The following is a 16,670-nucleotide window of genomic DNA, read 5'->3' as shown; positions in this document are numbered from 1 at the left end:
CGGGGCTACTCCTCGTTGTGGTGCGTGGGCTTCTCATTGCGGTGGCTTCTCTTGTTGTGGAGCACGGGCTCTAGGCACGCGGGCTCAGTAGTTGTGGCTCGCGGGCTCTAGAGCGCAGGCTCAGTAGTTGTGGCACACGGGCTTAGTTGCTCTGAGACATGTGGGATCTTCCTGGACCAGGACTTGAACCCATGTCCCCTGATTGGCAGGCGGATTCTTAACCATTGCACCACCAGGGAAGCCCTATAATTATTTTTAAATGTATGTTTTGTTGTGGTTTTCCACCTACAAAGTTGAACGTTAATGACAGAAGGTGGTAAAATATTAATAATCCGTTAATCTAGGTGAAATATATGTAGGTATTCATTGTATTAATCTTTTGACTCTTTTGTAAGTTTGACTTTTTTTTATTTTAAAAAGTAAAGCATAAGTAAATAAAAATGTAATGCTAGCAAAGAATCCTCTGGCCCTACTCCAACTTGAAATATGTTAGACTGAATAGAATTCAAAGAATCACCAATGTTATATGAATCTTGAAGCAATTCTTCTATTATGCTAATGACTGGACATCTGTGCTTCCCTCCTTGGAGATGAACGATGATTTGTGCTAAACAAAATCAAAAGTGTCTTTGAACATTATTCCAAGTTAAGTACTGTTGTCTTGTGCCATTGAGTTATGTGAGTGGGTCAGAACTTTGTTAAATCTGTTGTGCCTGATACTTACTTTGCAGGTATTCTCTGAAAATGGCTTTCTCAGTTTTTAAGAGCTATGGTTCTTTGGGATTCACATAGTTGGGAATGAATAGTATGCATATCACTTAAGTCCCTCCTGGATCTTTTCTAACTTCATAAGTTTGCTAGCTTCTTATACTAGTCCTCATCCAGATGGAAAAACATTAAAACATTACGCCATCTGGCTATGATTCTGAGTTGCTCCACATACTATGAAATATAATGAGTACTTCGCTCTCTCTAATGACACAAGCTTATCCGCCATCACCCGCCTTACCAAAGCTGTCAAATATAACTTGAGCCTTAAAACTCAAGGGAGCTTTCCAGATCTACATATGCTGTAGATGATTTTTCTTTCCAGGAGGGGAGGGGAGGGTCCTGTGGATTCGTGGATTATTATTTGTGAGATATTCAACTCAGTATTTATTGAGCACTTACTAGGTGCTCTGACCAAGTCCTGGATGGGATAGAGAAATCAGTTTTGTTTTGAAGATTAGCCAGTGTTTTTATAGACAGAGATGGGAGAAAGGTGTGCTACATGGGAAAAAAACAGTTTTCAAGACATGAAAAAACAAAGGATATATTCAGGGAATAGCAATAATTTTAATTTGGCTGGAATATTGGTTGGGTAACAAGGAGTACTGAGAGATCCCTTGAATACCATGCAATTTTGATATTTGGGTAGTATCAAATAGCTGATATTTGCCTATTCACCTTTTTATATTGACATAAATTTTGGGCAGGGGAGAGATAGATTGATCTGACAACAGTGAGTAGGATAAAGGCCAAGAGGGAAGACTATAGGCAAGGAGATGGTTTTTAAAATGATTGTCATAACTTATGCACAAAGTCATGCAGGCATGTACCAGTGTTTTAGGAGTGGAAAAGGGAATGATGAGAAAGGTATGAAAAGGAAATTCAGAGATGGGAGTCACAGCATTTGGCAGATGATTGTTAGGATTGCGGGTAGGGAGGAAAGGGAGGATGGGAAGTAAAAAGTTCTCAAGGTTTTGATCTTAGAAGTACTCAAAGATAGAGAAGACATTAAAAGAATATGAAATATGAGAACATTTGCACTAGGAAATTTTAATATGTTTACTTTAAAAAATATTTTAACAATATACATATGGTGAAACGCACCAATTTAAAGTGCTTGATAGACTCATGAATTGAATACACCTGCGTAATCAACAATTAGATCAACATATAAAATAAAATTTTATCAGCACCCCAGAAACCTTTATAATGCTCTCTCAGTTATTACTCCCCCCCCCGAAAGTAACAACTGTTCTGAATTATCTCACTGTAGAACAGTTATAGCTGCTTTTGTGTAATACATTAGTATGGTGATAAAATATTTAACAACCAGCTGTTGGGTGGGGGAAGAAGACCTGCTTTGTAATACTTGACAATTTCTGTGGTATAAATACTCCCAACACGGCTGATTTTAAGCTACCAAGAAGATAATCACTGAACATGGAGTTGAAAAGAACTGCACACAATCAGCTCTCACAAGCCGATATAAACTGGCTGTATCACATGCCTGAAGCAATATGATATATATTCTTTTGTATTGGCATCTTTTGCTCAGTATTGTGTTTGTAAGATTCATCCATGTTGCTCTGTGCAGTAGTGGTTCATTCTGTTTTATTCCTATATCACAATTTATTTACCCAGTCTACATTTTATGGAATAATTGGGTCTTTTTACCTTTTTTAGCTGTTACAAATAATGCTGCTCTGAAGGCTTTTGTACGTGACTTTTGATATGCATATGTATACATTTCCACTGGGTAATGGAGTTCGATTACTGGGTGTGCAAGTGTTAAGTTTTACTAGATACTGCCAAACAGCTTTCCAAAGAGGTTTTTACCAATTTATACTCCAGTAGAGCTATATGAGAGTTTCAGTTTCTCCATAACCTTGCCAAAACTTGTTGTTGTCAATCTATTAATCTAGCTATTCTAGTGATTATGTAGCAGTACCGAATTGTGGTTTTAGTTTGTATTTCTGTCGTGTACCATGAGGTTGGGCATTGGCCATTTGAATATCATTTTTTGTGAAATGCCTTTGTAGACTTTTGCTGGTTTATTTTTAATTGGGCAATCTGCATTTTCTTATCAATTGGTGAAGTTCTTTATATATTCTCAATAAGAGTCCTTTGTTTAGATAAATCTCCTGTGGCTTGATTTTCCGTCTCTTAGTGGTGTCTTTTGTTGAAAAGAAGTTCTTAATTTTAATAAAATCTAATTTATTAATCTTTTATGGCTGGTGCTTTTTGGTATCTTGTTAAAAAAATACTTTTCCTATATCAAAGGCATTGAAGATACTCATTTGTTTTCTTCTATTTTCTTTTAACTTTTCACATTTCAATGTGAGATCTACATGGAATTAAATTTTATCTATACTGTGATGTAGGGGACCAGAGTTGTTTACCATACGAGTGCACAATTGATTCAAACCATTCTTTCCCTAGTGTACTACAATGGCACAATCATGTTTTCTATGAATAATGACAATTTTATTTCTCTCTTTATAACTCTGCTACTTTTCTTTCTTTTTTAAAATTTGCCTTGTTTCACTAATGACAGTCTCCACATCTCCAGTACATGTGAGAATTGATCTTAGTGGGTAACCTCACCTCATTCCCAATCTCAGTAGGAAAGCATTCAATAATTCACCATTAATTATGATGTTTGCTGAACTGTGGTGTTTTTTTGTTTTTTGTTTTTTTTGGTTTGCCTTTGTGTTATAACCCTATAACAGATTTTTAAAGTTCCTATCTGCTTCTTTGGATATTAGATTTTATCAAATAATTTTTTTGCATCCATTGAGATAGTTATATATCAATAGTTGTCTTCCCTTTATTTCCTATCAATGTGATGAATTGCTATGATTTATTTTTGAATGTTAAAACAACTGTGCATTCCTGAAAGAAACTAACTTATTTGTGACATTTTATCTTCTTTATATGTTGATGGATATTACTTGAAAATGTTTTAAAGTTTTTTTTAAAATTTTTATATCAGAGCTTTACCTATAACTAAACTTTTAAATAATATACCTACAGATTTTGGTATAAAGATTGTCCTGACTTCTCAAAACCACTTGAAGGTGTCTCCTTTTTTCTAGTTTCTGGAAGAGGATTTTTCTCTTCTCTTGAATTACTATTATTTTTCCCTTAAATATTAAAGATAATTTACTGGACAAGCCATCTGGGTTATTGGAAGTTTTTTTTTTTTTTTTTTAAATAATTTTTATTTTTATTTATTTATGGCTGTGTTGGGTCTTCGTTTCTGTGCGAGGGCTTTCTCTAGTTGTGGCAAGCGGGGGCCACTCTTCATCGCGGTGCGCGGGCCTCTCACCATCGCGGCCTCTCTTGTTGCGGAGCACAGCCTCCAGACGCGCAGGCTCAGCAATTGCGGCTCACGGGCCCAGTTGCTCTGCGGCATGTGGGATCCTCCCAGACCAGGGCACGAGCCCGTGTCTCCTGCATTGGCAGGCAGATTCTCAACCACTGCGCCACCAGGGAAGCCCTGGAAGTTTTATTATTTTTTTAATTTTAATTTTTAAATTTTTCGGCCGTGCCATGCGGCATGCAGGATCTTAGTTCCCTGACCAGGGATGGAACCCATGGCCCCTGCATTGGAAGTGCAGAGTCTCAACCACTGGACTGCCAGGGAAGTCCCTGGAAGTTTTAAATTACAAGTTCACTTTCTTTACAAGAATAGGGCTATGCTTTTTTTTAGAATTGAGATATAGTTCACATACCATAAATCTCCCTTTTTAAATGATAGAATTCAGTAGTTTCTTGTATACTCCTAAAATTGTACAACCATCACCACTATCTAATTCTAAAATATTTTCAGCACGACAAAAAGAAACCCTGATCTCATTAGCAGTCAGTCCTCATTCCTCTTTCCCTTCAGCCTCTGGAAAACTCTAGTCTACTTTCTGTCTCTATGGATTTACCTATTCTGTACATTTCGTAAATATGGGATTATACAACATATAGATTTTGTCTGACTTCTTTCACTTAGAATAATGTTTTCAAAGATCATCTATGTTTTACCATGTATCAGTACTTCATTCCTTTTTACGGCTGGATACTGTTATTGTATGGATATACCACATTTTGTTTATCCATTTATAAACTGATGGACACTTTTTGGCTATTATGAATAATGTTTCTATGAATATTCATGTCCATGTTTTTGTATGGACATGTTGTCAGTTTCAAAGCAGCTGCACCATTTTACATTCTCAGCAGCAATGTATGAGGGTTTCAGTTTCTCGTTATCCTCGTCAATATGTGTTACTGTTATTTTGATTAGAGCATCCTAGTATGTACAAAGTGGTATTTTATTGTTGTTTTGATTTGCATTTCTGTAATGATTAATGATGTTGAGCATCTTTTCATGTACTTATTGGTCATCTGTATATGTCCTTTGGAGAAATATCCAAAGATATTTCCAAGATATCCAAGATTCACATCTTTTACCAATTTTTAAATTGGATTATTTGTCCTTTTATTTTTTAGTTGTAAGAGTTCTTTGTATATTCTGGATACAAGCAGTTACCAGGTATGTGATTGAAAAATATTTTCTCCTATTCTCTTAGCTGCCTTTTCACTTTCTTAATAGAATTATTTAAAGCACAAAAATGATTTTAATGAAGTCCAATTTATCTATTTTTTATTATTGTTGTTGGTTGTGCTTTTGGTGTCGTATAAGAAACCATTGCCTAATCCAAAGAGACTACACCTATATTTTCTTCTAAGAGTTTTCTAGTTTGAGTTCTTAAAATTAAACCTTTATGTATTTTGAGTGTATTTTTCTATATGGTGTAAGATAGGGCTCGAACTTCATTCTTTTGCTTGTGGATATCCATTTGTACCAGCAGCATTTATAGAAAACAATATTTTGTCCCCATTGAATTGTCTTGACACCAGTGTCAAAGGTTAATTGACCATAATATTAGGAAGTTTATTTCTGGACTCTTAACTTGATTCCATTGATCTATAAGTCTATCCTTTTGACAGTACCATGCTGTCTTTGTTTTTTTGTTTTGTTTTGTTTTTTTGGAAGGTCACATCTTTATTTCTTATTACAGAAACACAACTTCTGGAAACTTTGTTTCTGTCAGAACCTAAAGTAAAATTATTGTAAAATGAGTGATTTAAACCATACATTTTATCACCGTTAAAAAGCATCTAAAAAGAAAAAAAAGCATCTGCTCTGTGCTAAGGATTAGAAACGACTCCTGCCCTTAAAGCCTCATTAAGGAGGGACATGTATAAACTCAAAATTTCAGTCACATGAGATAAAGAACCATAACCTTTATGCACAGAGGTTCCTATGGAGGCAAAAAGTTATATCTAAGTGACGGCTTCATGATAACCCTGAAGTAGAATCTAGAAAGATGAGAGTATGCAGAGTTGGAGTAGGAGGTGCATTAACTGCACAGGGAGCACCTGTGCAAAGACACTCAAGCCTGACACCTGCTGGGCACTGTAAATACTGCAGGTGGGGATGACTAAAGGCCCAGGGGTCCAAGTGTGAGAAGGGACAGAAAATAGAGATGTGGGTCAAATCAAGCCTGGGAGAGAGCATGGCTTGTATCCCACAGGTGATGAGGCCTGGGGTTACCACTGGCTGAGTAAGGGTGCCTCCGCTGATTAGAAAAAAGTGCCCCGCTGCTGAAGGACCAATTAGATAAAGGGAGTGATCACAAAAAGCTCCCCTTCCTCAGGGCCAAAGAGCCCCATGAGGCTTGGCCGAGTACAGTTCAGACTACACGCCTCTGGGCAGAGCACACGCTGGGCGGCTAGTATGCACTAACTCTGTGTGGGCAAGCCATTAGCAGCATTATTTTAGGCGTACCTTTTCATGTTAGAAGATCACTCAACCCGAGTAGGCAGATGAACTTAGAGGAACTGAGTCCAGGGGCTGCGAAACCACCCAGGAGCTTCTGGCATAGTCCGGGCAAAATGTAACGTGGATGAAGAAGTAAATTTAGGAGGAGGCCAAAATCTACAAGCTAGACCCACTGGATGCAAGACATAAAGAAAGTTCAGTGAAGGAACTCTGAAGAGAATGGGCTCTGCAATAAATTTTTCTTACAATCAATATAAAATATTAGGCAAAGTTAAGTACAGTGGCCTTTAAGGTCCCTTCCAGCTCTAATTTCTTTTGATTTCTAACTTATTACTCTGGTTAAGTAAAGTACCTTCAGAGGGACAGAACAGTTCCTACACCTGAATGGGATGCAAAGAATAATCTGACTTCTCTTCACCAGGGGATGAGTTGGACTGTCCTTGCAGAAGAGATAACACATGGTGAGAACCCCAGATCCTAGAAAAGGGCCAGGCACACGATAAGTATTCAGCCTTTTGAAAACAAATGAACAATCATTTCCTGTCCTAGATCTTCACACCCTTTCTCTGCTGGCTACTTTCTTTCAGCTTATAAACATCCTCAATATACCCACTTAAAAAGCCCTCAGACCTATGATTCTTTGGATCTTCTTGTGGGTAACCTAAGTCTCCCCCATGCCTTCAAACACCTGTCCTCCCAAAAAGCCCAGATCTGTACCTTGGGCCCAGACCTGTCTACCAGGCCCCTCTAAAGCACTGAAGATGAAGTAAGATCCTCTCCCCCCAGCCAATCCCTTCGTACTGTGCTCTGTATCTCACAAAAAGATGCAGCTGTAAACTGTCACCCACGCTTGCTGCCCTCCCTTTTCTAACTGGTCACCAGGCCCCACCCATTCTCTCTCGGATCTGCAAAATCCAGTCCAACCTTTTATAACTTAAGTGGGACCCTTAGATTACAATTCACCCTGCACCCAATCAAGTGCCTTCCACATGGAGGTCCGAGTGAGTCTCTAAACCAGAAGTCCACCTCACTGTTCTTTAGGGTTTCCCACAGACTTCAGGATAAACATCTAAACTTCTGACAGGACAAACAAGGCCCCTTTCTGTTGGGCCCCACTAGGTTTCCAGTATCAACTCTCATTTCTTTCCCAAACCCTGAGTTCCAGTCCTGTACCTTAGTTTTGCGATATTTTCTTATATTTCTCAAACTTTGACACACACTGCTTCCTCCTGCCACCCCAGGAGCTTCTACATATCCTTAGAAAGGATGGCACCTCCTCCCAGAAGCCTGCCCTGAACTTTCCCTTCCAAGATTCTGTGCTCTGCAAAGGGGAAAGGTGGGGGGGAGGGATACATTAGGAGTTTGGGATTAACATATACACGCGAGTCTATATAAAATAGATAATCAACAAGAACCTACTGCATAGCACAAGGAACTCTACTCCATATCCTGTAACAACCTGTACAGGAAAAGAATCTGAAAAAGAATGGATATATGTGTAACGGAATCACTTTGAATCACTTTGCTGTATACCTGAAACTAACACAATATTGTAAATCAACTATCCTCCAATATAAAATAAAAATTAAATTAAAAAAAAAAGATTCTGTGCTCTGTAGCACCAGAACTCACTTCTTCCAGAGCACTGACTACTGTGCTTGTGTTTACCTGCCGCCCAGTAGAAGGGAAGATTACCTAGGGCAGAAGCATCGTCTCCAGCAGCCCTTGGTTCTGACAACTCATTCAAGTGCCAGGATACTTCACACACATAACGTGCTTAATTAATTCTAAGAACCCACAGAAAGAGTGGTTTTTCATGTCATTTTACAAGTGTGGGGATTGCAGTTCAAAAGTAACCTGCCCAGGCCACAGAGAGCATAAGCCCTGGAATTCAAACCCTAAGCTGCCTTCACACCGGTGCTCTTTCCACTACATGATACGACTATTGAAAAAAAAAAGATTTTCTTTTTCCTGAGCCCTGTTTTAATGGAAAGGAAATGAAGCTGGGATATATCAATTTCCTAATCGCTTTGGTCTGTACCAGGCAAAGTCATTCAACAGACCAGGTAACATCTGTGGAACAATTAAAGATGCTCCAAACTGCGCTAAGTGTTCTACATTGTAGAGTCTACAAGCATTAACAGAGTGAGTCCTTGTAACCGCCAGAGAGAGTGAGTCCTGTTCAGCCCATGCTCCAGATGAGAACACTGAGACCTAGAAGCCTTAAGGCACTCGGCCAGGGTCACCGAGCCAGCAGGAGTCCTAGGCCGCACGCCCCGTCTAGTGCACGCACACCCGGGCACTGGGCACCGGTTCTAGTGCCCACCCTCCACCTTGCACCATCTAAAACCCCGCTTCGCAGCGCCCACACAAGAGCCCCTGGAAGCGGGAAGTACAAACCCGTCTCGCCAAGCCGTGGCTGGAAGAAGCTCTGGATACAGATCGGGGGCAGAGGGTGCTCAGGGGCGGCGCCCAGTCCACCCCACAGAGGCGGTCGGTGTTGAAGTCCAGCAGGCCCTCCCGCAGGGAGGTGCGCACGGTGGGCAGAGGCACCGAATCCTGCAATGCGCACGGGTCCTCACAGCGCCAGAAAAAGTCGGCCGTGCTGTCACGGCACAGCTTCACTGAGTGATTATGGGCCAAGCGCGGCCTCGGGGACGCTGGCTGCAGACACGATGCCCCACACGCCTGGAGGCCCCCGCTGGCCTCCCAGCCCCTCCGGCGGCCACCGCAGTCCACAGAGTGGTAATAAGGATCAAAGTGGTAACGGTCCTGCGTTCTTTTTCTTCTTGCCTTATTTCAAAACCGGCATCGCTGGCATCAGGCAGTCCGGTAATTGGGTCCGGCGGACCGGTAATTGGGTTCATTTGCCTCTGCGTTATCTGCCTGCCATCTGCTTCCTGGAGGTGACCAGGCTTTACTTTATCATCTCTTTCTTCTTCTTCCACGTGTGTTCCTGGTCTTACTCTTCCCGGCTCTTCTGCAGGGAGCGGTCCAGCAACTCGTTCTCTGGATGTAACTCTATGTCTCTTTTCCTCCGGATGGTCTCGATGATTTCGTGAGCAGCATCGTGGGGTTTGTCGTAGACCGGCAGCGGCCACGGGTAGACAGCGGGCTCGGCCCCCACGGGCGACTCCAGCCTCAGCTCCAACTTCTCCCCAATGTCTTCGCGCGCAGCCCCCACACCAGGCTAGTCTGGCGGTTGGGGGAGGGGCGGGGCACCGCCTTTTTTTTTTTTTAATATTTATTTATTTGGCTGTGCCTGGTCTCAGTTGCGCCACGTGGGATCTTTGTTGCTGCATGCGGGATCTTCATTGTGGCATGCAGGATCTTTTAGTTGCGGCATGCAGGGTCTTTAGTTGTGGCATGCGAACTCTTAGTTGCGGCATGTGGGGTCTAGTTCCCTGACCAGGGATCAAACCTGGGCCCCCTGCATTGGGAGTGTGGAGTCTTAGCCACTGGACCACCAGGGGAGTCCCAGTACCATGCTGTCTTGATGCTGTAGCTTTGTAATAAGTTTAAAAATCACAAAGGCTGAGTCCTCCAACTTTGTTCTTCTTTTCAAGATTGTTTTGGCTTTTTGGGGCCCTTGCATTTTCACATACCTTTTAGGATCAATTTGTCTATTACTGCAGAAAAAAAAGGCAGTTGGGATTTTGATAGTGTATTGAATAAGCAGGTCAATTTTGGAAGTATTGTCATCTTAATGATATTAAATCTAATAATCCATGAACATGGGGTATTTTCTAATTTTTGTAGGTCTTTTAAATTTCTTGAAATGATGTTATATAGTTTTCAGTGTATAAGACTTGTTCTTTTTTTGTTAAATTTCTTACTAAATATTTTATTCTTTTTAATGATACTGTAAATGGAATTGTTTTCTTTATTTCTTTTCTGGATTGTTCATTGCTAGTGTATACAAACACAAGTGAGTTTTATATTGGATATTGTATCCTGTAACCTTGCTGAACTTGTTTATTAGTTCTAATAGGCTTTATGTGGATTTCTTGGGGTTCTCTATATACAAGATCACGTCATCTGTGAATAGAGATTGTTTAACTTCTTCCTTCCCAATCTGGATGCTTTTTATTTATTTATTTATTTTCCTGGGTAATTGCTGGCTTGAATCTCCAGTATAGTGTTGAATAGAAATGTTGAGAAGGCATGTCCTTGTTTTGTTTGTGACCTTGAGGGGAAAGCCGTCAACCACTCACCATTAAGTGTGATGTCAGTTGTGGATTTTTTTGTAGATTCTCTATATCTATATATGTCAATTAAGTTAAACTTTTAAATTATATTATTTAAAACTCCTATAACCTTACTGATTTTAGTTTGCTGGCTCTATCCACTGAAAGAGGTATGCTGAAATCTCCAACAGTTGTTCTTGGATTATTTATTATTCCTTATTGGTCTGTCAGTGTTTGCTTTATATATTTGGGGGCTATATTATTAGACATTCAAATTTCGATTTTTATATCCTATTGAATTGACTTTTCTGAATTTGAATTCTTCTTCTTTTTCTCTAGGAATACTTCAGTAAAATTTTTGTCATTCTTTTTCTTTAAAACTTTTGATACACTTATATTTTAGGCATGCCTCTTTTATTTTTTTAATTAATTTTTTTATTGGAGTATAGTTGATTTACAATGTTGTGTTAGTATCTACTGTACAGCAAAGTGAATCAGCCATATATATACATATATCTACTTTCTTCTAGACTCCCTTCCCATATAGGTCATGGAGAGGACCGAATGGAGTTCCCTGTGCTATATAGTAGGTTCTCATTAGTTATCCTTTATATATAGTAGTGTGTGTATGTCAATCCCAATCTCCCAATTTATGCACCCCGCCACCTTTCCCCCTTGGTAACCATTGTTTTCTACATCTGTGACTCAATTTCTGTTTTGTAAATAGGTTCATTTGTACCATTTTTTTAGATTCCATGTATAAGCGATATATGATATTTGTCTTTCTCTGCTGACATACTTCACTCAGTATGACAATCTCTAGGTCCATCCATGTTGCTGCAAATAGGCATGCCTCTTTTAAACAGCAAAGAGTTTGTATATGTATATGTGTGTTTTTTAAATTTAATCTGACGGTCTTAGTCTTCAACCTCAAATATTTGGTCTAATGTTATTTAATTTAATAGTGATATATTTATATATAAATATACTATTTCTTATTTTCTTTCTCCCCTCATTTCTCCTTCATCTTGACATTTTTTCCTTTTTGGGGGGATTAATCAAATATTTTGTTTTAAATATTCCATTTTCACTGTTAATTTTTCATTATTTTATTATTCTTTTAATTTTTAACCTACATATTACATATACATCCTTGACTTACTTGATTGTAATCTAAGTTAGATATTTTACTACTCTCTGAGCAATGCAAGGATCTTACAACATTTTAACTCCATTTACCCCTACTCTGCTTTTGGCCTGTTGTTGTTATGTATTTTAATTCTCTCTATATTTTGAACTCATAGACTAATAGTTTTGTTGTTTTGAACAGTTTATGCACATATTTATCCTATTTAGTGGCTCTTTATGCCTACTTACATTACCCTGATTTCAACTCATAATTTTTCTTCTTTCTTCTTCCTTCTTCCTATAGTATTTCGTCAATGAATCTAAACAGGTTCTCTTTGCTTCAAAATGATGTATTTCCTCTTTATTTTTGAAGGATATTTTCCCTCAGTTCTAAGTTGGTAGTTCTTTTATTTCAGCATTTAAAACATATTATTCCACTATTTTCTGTGTTCCATTGTATCTGGTGAGAATGTGACTCTTAGTCATGTAGTCACATTGTTCTTCCTTTGGAGGTATATGCCATTTTCTCTGCTTTTAAATTTTTTATTTTTCTTTTGTTGTCATAATTTAAATGATTTTATGCCTATATGTAATTATACATTTTGGATTCATGGAGCTTCTTGTTAATGTAGTTTGTGAAACTTATAGAATTGCATCTCTTCAAATATTATAATATTACTTCTACTCCATCTTCCTTCTAGTCTTGCCAAAAATATAAATTATACATATGATAGACCTTTTCCCATGTCTCATACCTCTTATACTCTTTTCTCATTTCTTGTATTTTCTCCTTGTATTTTCTTTTTTTTCTTTTTTCTTTTTTTAACATCTTTATTGGAGTATAATTGCTTTACAATGGTGTGTTAGTTTCTGCTTTATAACAGAGTGAATCAGTTATACATATACATATGTCCCCATATCTCTTCCCTCTTGCATCTCCCTCCCTCCCACCCTCCCTATCCCACCCATCTAGGTGGTCACAAAGCACTGAGCTGATCTCCCTGTGCTATGCCGCTGCTTCCCACTAGCTATCTATTTTACGTTTGGTAGTGTGTATATGTCCATGCCACTCTCTCACTTTGTCCCAGCTTACCCTTCCCCCTCCCTGTATCCTCAAGTCCATTCTCTAGTAGGTCTGCGTCTTTATTCTCGTCTTCCCCTAGGTTCTTCATGACCATTTTTTAAAAATTCCATATATATGTGTTAGCATACGGTATTTGTTTTTCTCTTTCTGACTTACTTCACTCTGACAGACTCTAGGTCCATCCACCTCACTACAAATAACTCAATTTCGTTTCTTTTTATGGCTGAGTAATATTCCATTGTATATATGTGCCACATCTTCTTTATCCATTCATCTGTTGATGGACACATAGGTTGCTTCCATGTCCTGGCTATTGTAAATAGACCCGCAATGAACATTTTGGTACATGACTCTGTGTGAATTACGGTTTTCTCAGGGTATATGCCCAGTAGTGAGATTGCTGGGTCATATGGTAGTTCTATTTTTAATTTTTTAAGGAACCTCCATACTGTTCTCCATAGTGGCTCTATCCATTTACATTCCCACCAACAGTGCAAGAGGGTTCCCTTTTCTCCACACTCTCTCCAGCATTTCTTGTTTGTAGTTTTTTTGATGATGGCCAATCTGACCAGTGTGAGATGATATCTCATTGTAGTTTTGATTTGCATTTCTCTAATGATTAATGATGTTGAGCATTCTTTCATGTGTTTGTTGGCAATCTGTATATCTTCTTTGGAGAAATGTCTATTTAGGTCTTCTGCCCATTTTTGGATTGGGTTGTTTGTTTTTTTGATATTGAGTTGCATGAGCTGCTTGTATATTTTGGAAATGAATCCTTTGTCAGTTGCTTCATTTGCAAATATTTTCTCCCATTCTGAGGGTTGTCTTTTCGTCTTGTTTACGGTTTCCTTTGCTGTGCAAAAGCTTTTAAGTTTCATTAGGTCCCATTTGTTTATTTTTGTTTTTATTTCCATTTCTCTAGGAGGTGGGTCAAAAAGGATCTTTCTGTGATTTATGTCATAGAGTGTTCTGTCTATGTTTTCCTCTCAGAGTTTTATAGTGTCTGTCTTTACATTTAGGTCTTTAATCCATTTTGAGTTTTTTTTTGTGTATGGTGTTATGGAGTATTCTAATTTCATTCTTTTACATGTAGCTGTCCAGTTTTTGCAGCACCACTTATTGCAGAGGCTGTCTTTTCTCCACTGTATATTCTTGCCTCCTTTATCAAAGATAAGGTGACCATATGTGTGTGGGTTTATCTCTGGGCTTTCTATCCTGTTCTGTTGATCTATATTTCTGTTATTGTGCCAGCACCATACTGTCTTGATTACTGTAGCTTTGTAGTATCGTCTGAAGCCAGGGAGCCTGATTCCTCCAGCTCCGTTTTTCTGTCTCAAGATTGCTTTGGCTATTCGGGGTCTTGTGTGTTTCCATACAAATTGTGAAATTTTTTGTTGTAGTTCTGTGAAAAATGCCAGTGGTAGTTTGATAGGGATTGCATTGAATCTGTAGATTGCTTTGGGTAGTAGAGTCATTTTCACAATGTTGATTCTTCCAATCCAAGAACATGGTATATCTCTCCATCTATTTGTATCATCTTTAATTTCTTTCATCAGTGTCTTATAATTTTCTGCATACAGGTCTTTTGTCTCCTAGGTAGGTTTATTCCTAGATATTTTATTCTTTTTGTTGCAGTGGTAAATGGGAGTGTTCTCTTAATTTCATTTTCAGATTTTTCATCATTAGTGTATAGGAATACTAGAGATTTCTGTGCATTAATTTTGTATCCTGCTACTTTACCATATTCATTGATTAGCTCTAGTAGTTTTCTGGTGGCATCTTTAGGATTCTCTATGTATAGTATCATGTCATCTGCAAATAGTGACAGCTTTACTTCTTCTTTTCCGATTTGGATTCCTTTTATATCTTCTTCTTCTCTGATTGCTGTGGCTAAAACTTCCAAAACTATGTTGAGTAATAGTGGTGAGAGTGGGCAACCTTGTCTTGTTCCTGATCTTAGTGGAAATGGTTTCAGTTTTTCACCATTGAGGATCATGTTGGCTGTGGGTTTGTCATATATGGCCTTTATTATGTTGGGGAAAGTTCCCTCTGTGCCTACTTTCTGCAGGGCTTTTATCATAAATGGGTGTTGAATTTTCTCGAAAGCTTTCTCTGCATCTATTGAGATGATCATATGGTTTTTCTCCTTCAATTTGTTAATATGGTGTATCACATTGATTGATTTGCGTATATTGAAGAATCCTTGCATTCCTGGGATAAACCCCACTTGGTCATGGTGTATGATCCTTTTAATGTGCTGTTGGATTCTGTTTTCTAGTATTTTGTTGAGGATTTTTGCATCTATGTTCATCAGTGCTATTGGCCTGTAGTTTTCTTTCTTTGTGACATCTTTGTCTGGTTTTGGTATCAGGGTGATGGTGGTCTCATAGAATGAGTTTGGGAGTGTTTCTCCCTCTGCTACATTTTGGAAGAGTTTGAGAAGGATAGGTGTTAGCTCTTCTCTAAATGTTTGGTAGAATTCGCCTGTGAAGCCATCTGGTCCTGGGCTTTTGTTTGTTGGAAGATTTTTAATCACAGCTTCAGTATCAGTGCTTGTGATTGGGCTGTTCATATTTTCTATTTCTTCCTGGTTCAGTCTCAGATGGTTGTGCATTTCTAAGAATTTGTCCATTTCTTCCAGGTTGTCCATTTTATTGGCGTATAGTTGCTTGTAGTAATCTCTCATGATCGTTTGTATTTCTCCAGTGTCAGTTGTTACTTCTCCTTTTTCATTTCTAATTCTATTGATTTGAGTCTTCTCCCTTTTTTTCTTGATGAGTCTGGCTAATGGTTTATCAATTTTGTTTATCTTCTCAAAGAACCAGCTTTTAGTTTTATTGATCTTTGCTATTGCTTCCTTCATTTCTTTTTCATTTATTTCTGATCTGATCTTTATGATTTCTTTCCTTCTGCTAACGTTGGGTTTTTTTTGTTCTTCTTTCTCTAGTTGCTTTAGGTGTAAGGTTAGGTTGTTTATTTGAGATGTTTCTTGTTTCTTAAGGTACGATTGTATTGCTATAAACTTCCCTCTTAGAACTGCTTTTGCTGCATCCCAGAGGTTTTGGGTCGTCGTGTTTTCATTGTCATTTGTTTGTAGGTATTTTTTGATTTCCTCTTTGATTTCTTCAGTGATCTCTTGGTTATTTAGTAGTGTGTTGTTTAGCCTCCATGTGTTTGTATTTTTTACAGATTTTTCCTGTAATTGATATCTAGTCTCATAGTGTTGTGGTCGGAAAATATACTTGATATGATTTCAATTTTCTTAAATTTACCAAGGCTTGATTTGTGACCCCAGATATGATCTGTCCTGGAGAATGTTCCATGAGCACTTGAGAAGAATGTGTATTCTGCTGTTTTTGGATGGAATGTCCTATAAATATCAATTAAGTCCATCTTGTTTAATGTATCATTTAAAGCTTGTGTTTCCTTATTTATTTTCATTTTGGATGATCTGTCCATTGGTGAAAGTGCGGTGTTAAAGTCCCCTACTATGATTGTATTCCTGTCGATTTCCCCTTTCATGGCTGTTAGTATTTGCCTTATGTATTGAGGTGCTCCTGTGTTGGGTGGATAAATATTTACAATTGTTATATCTTCTTCTTGGATTGCTCCCTTGATCATTATGTAGTGTCCTTCTTTGTCTGTTGTAATAGTCTTTGTTTTA

This window comes from Balaenoptera physalus (assembly GCF_965194825.1).
Source record: "Balaenoptera physalus genome assembly, chromosome: X".
Lineage (NCBI taxonomy): Eukaryota > Metazoa > Chordata > Mammalia > Artiodactyla > Balaenopteridae > Balaenoptera > Balaenoptera physalus.
This window is presented reverse-complemented; position numbering follows the sequence as displayed.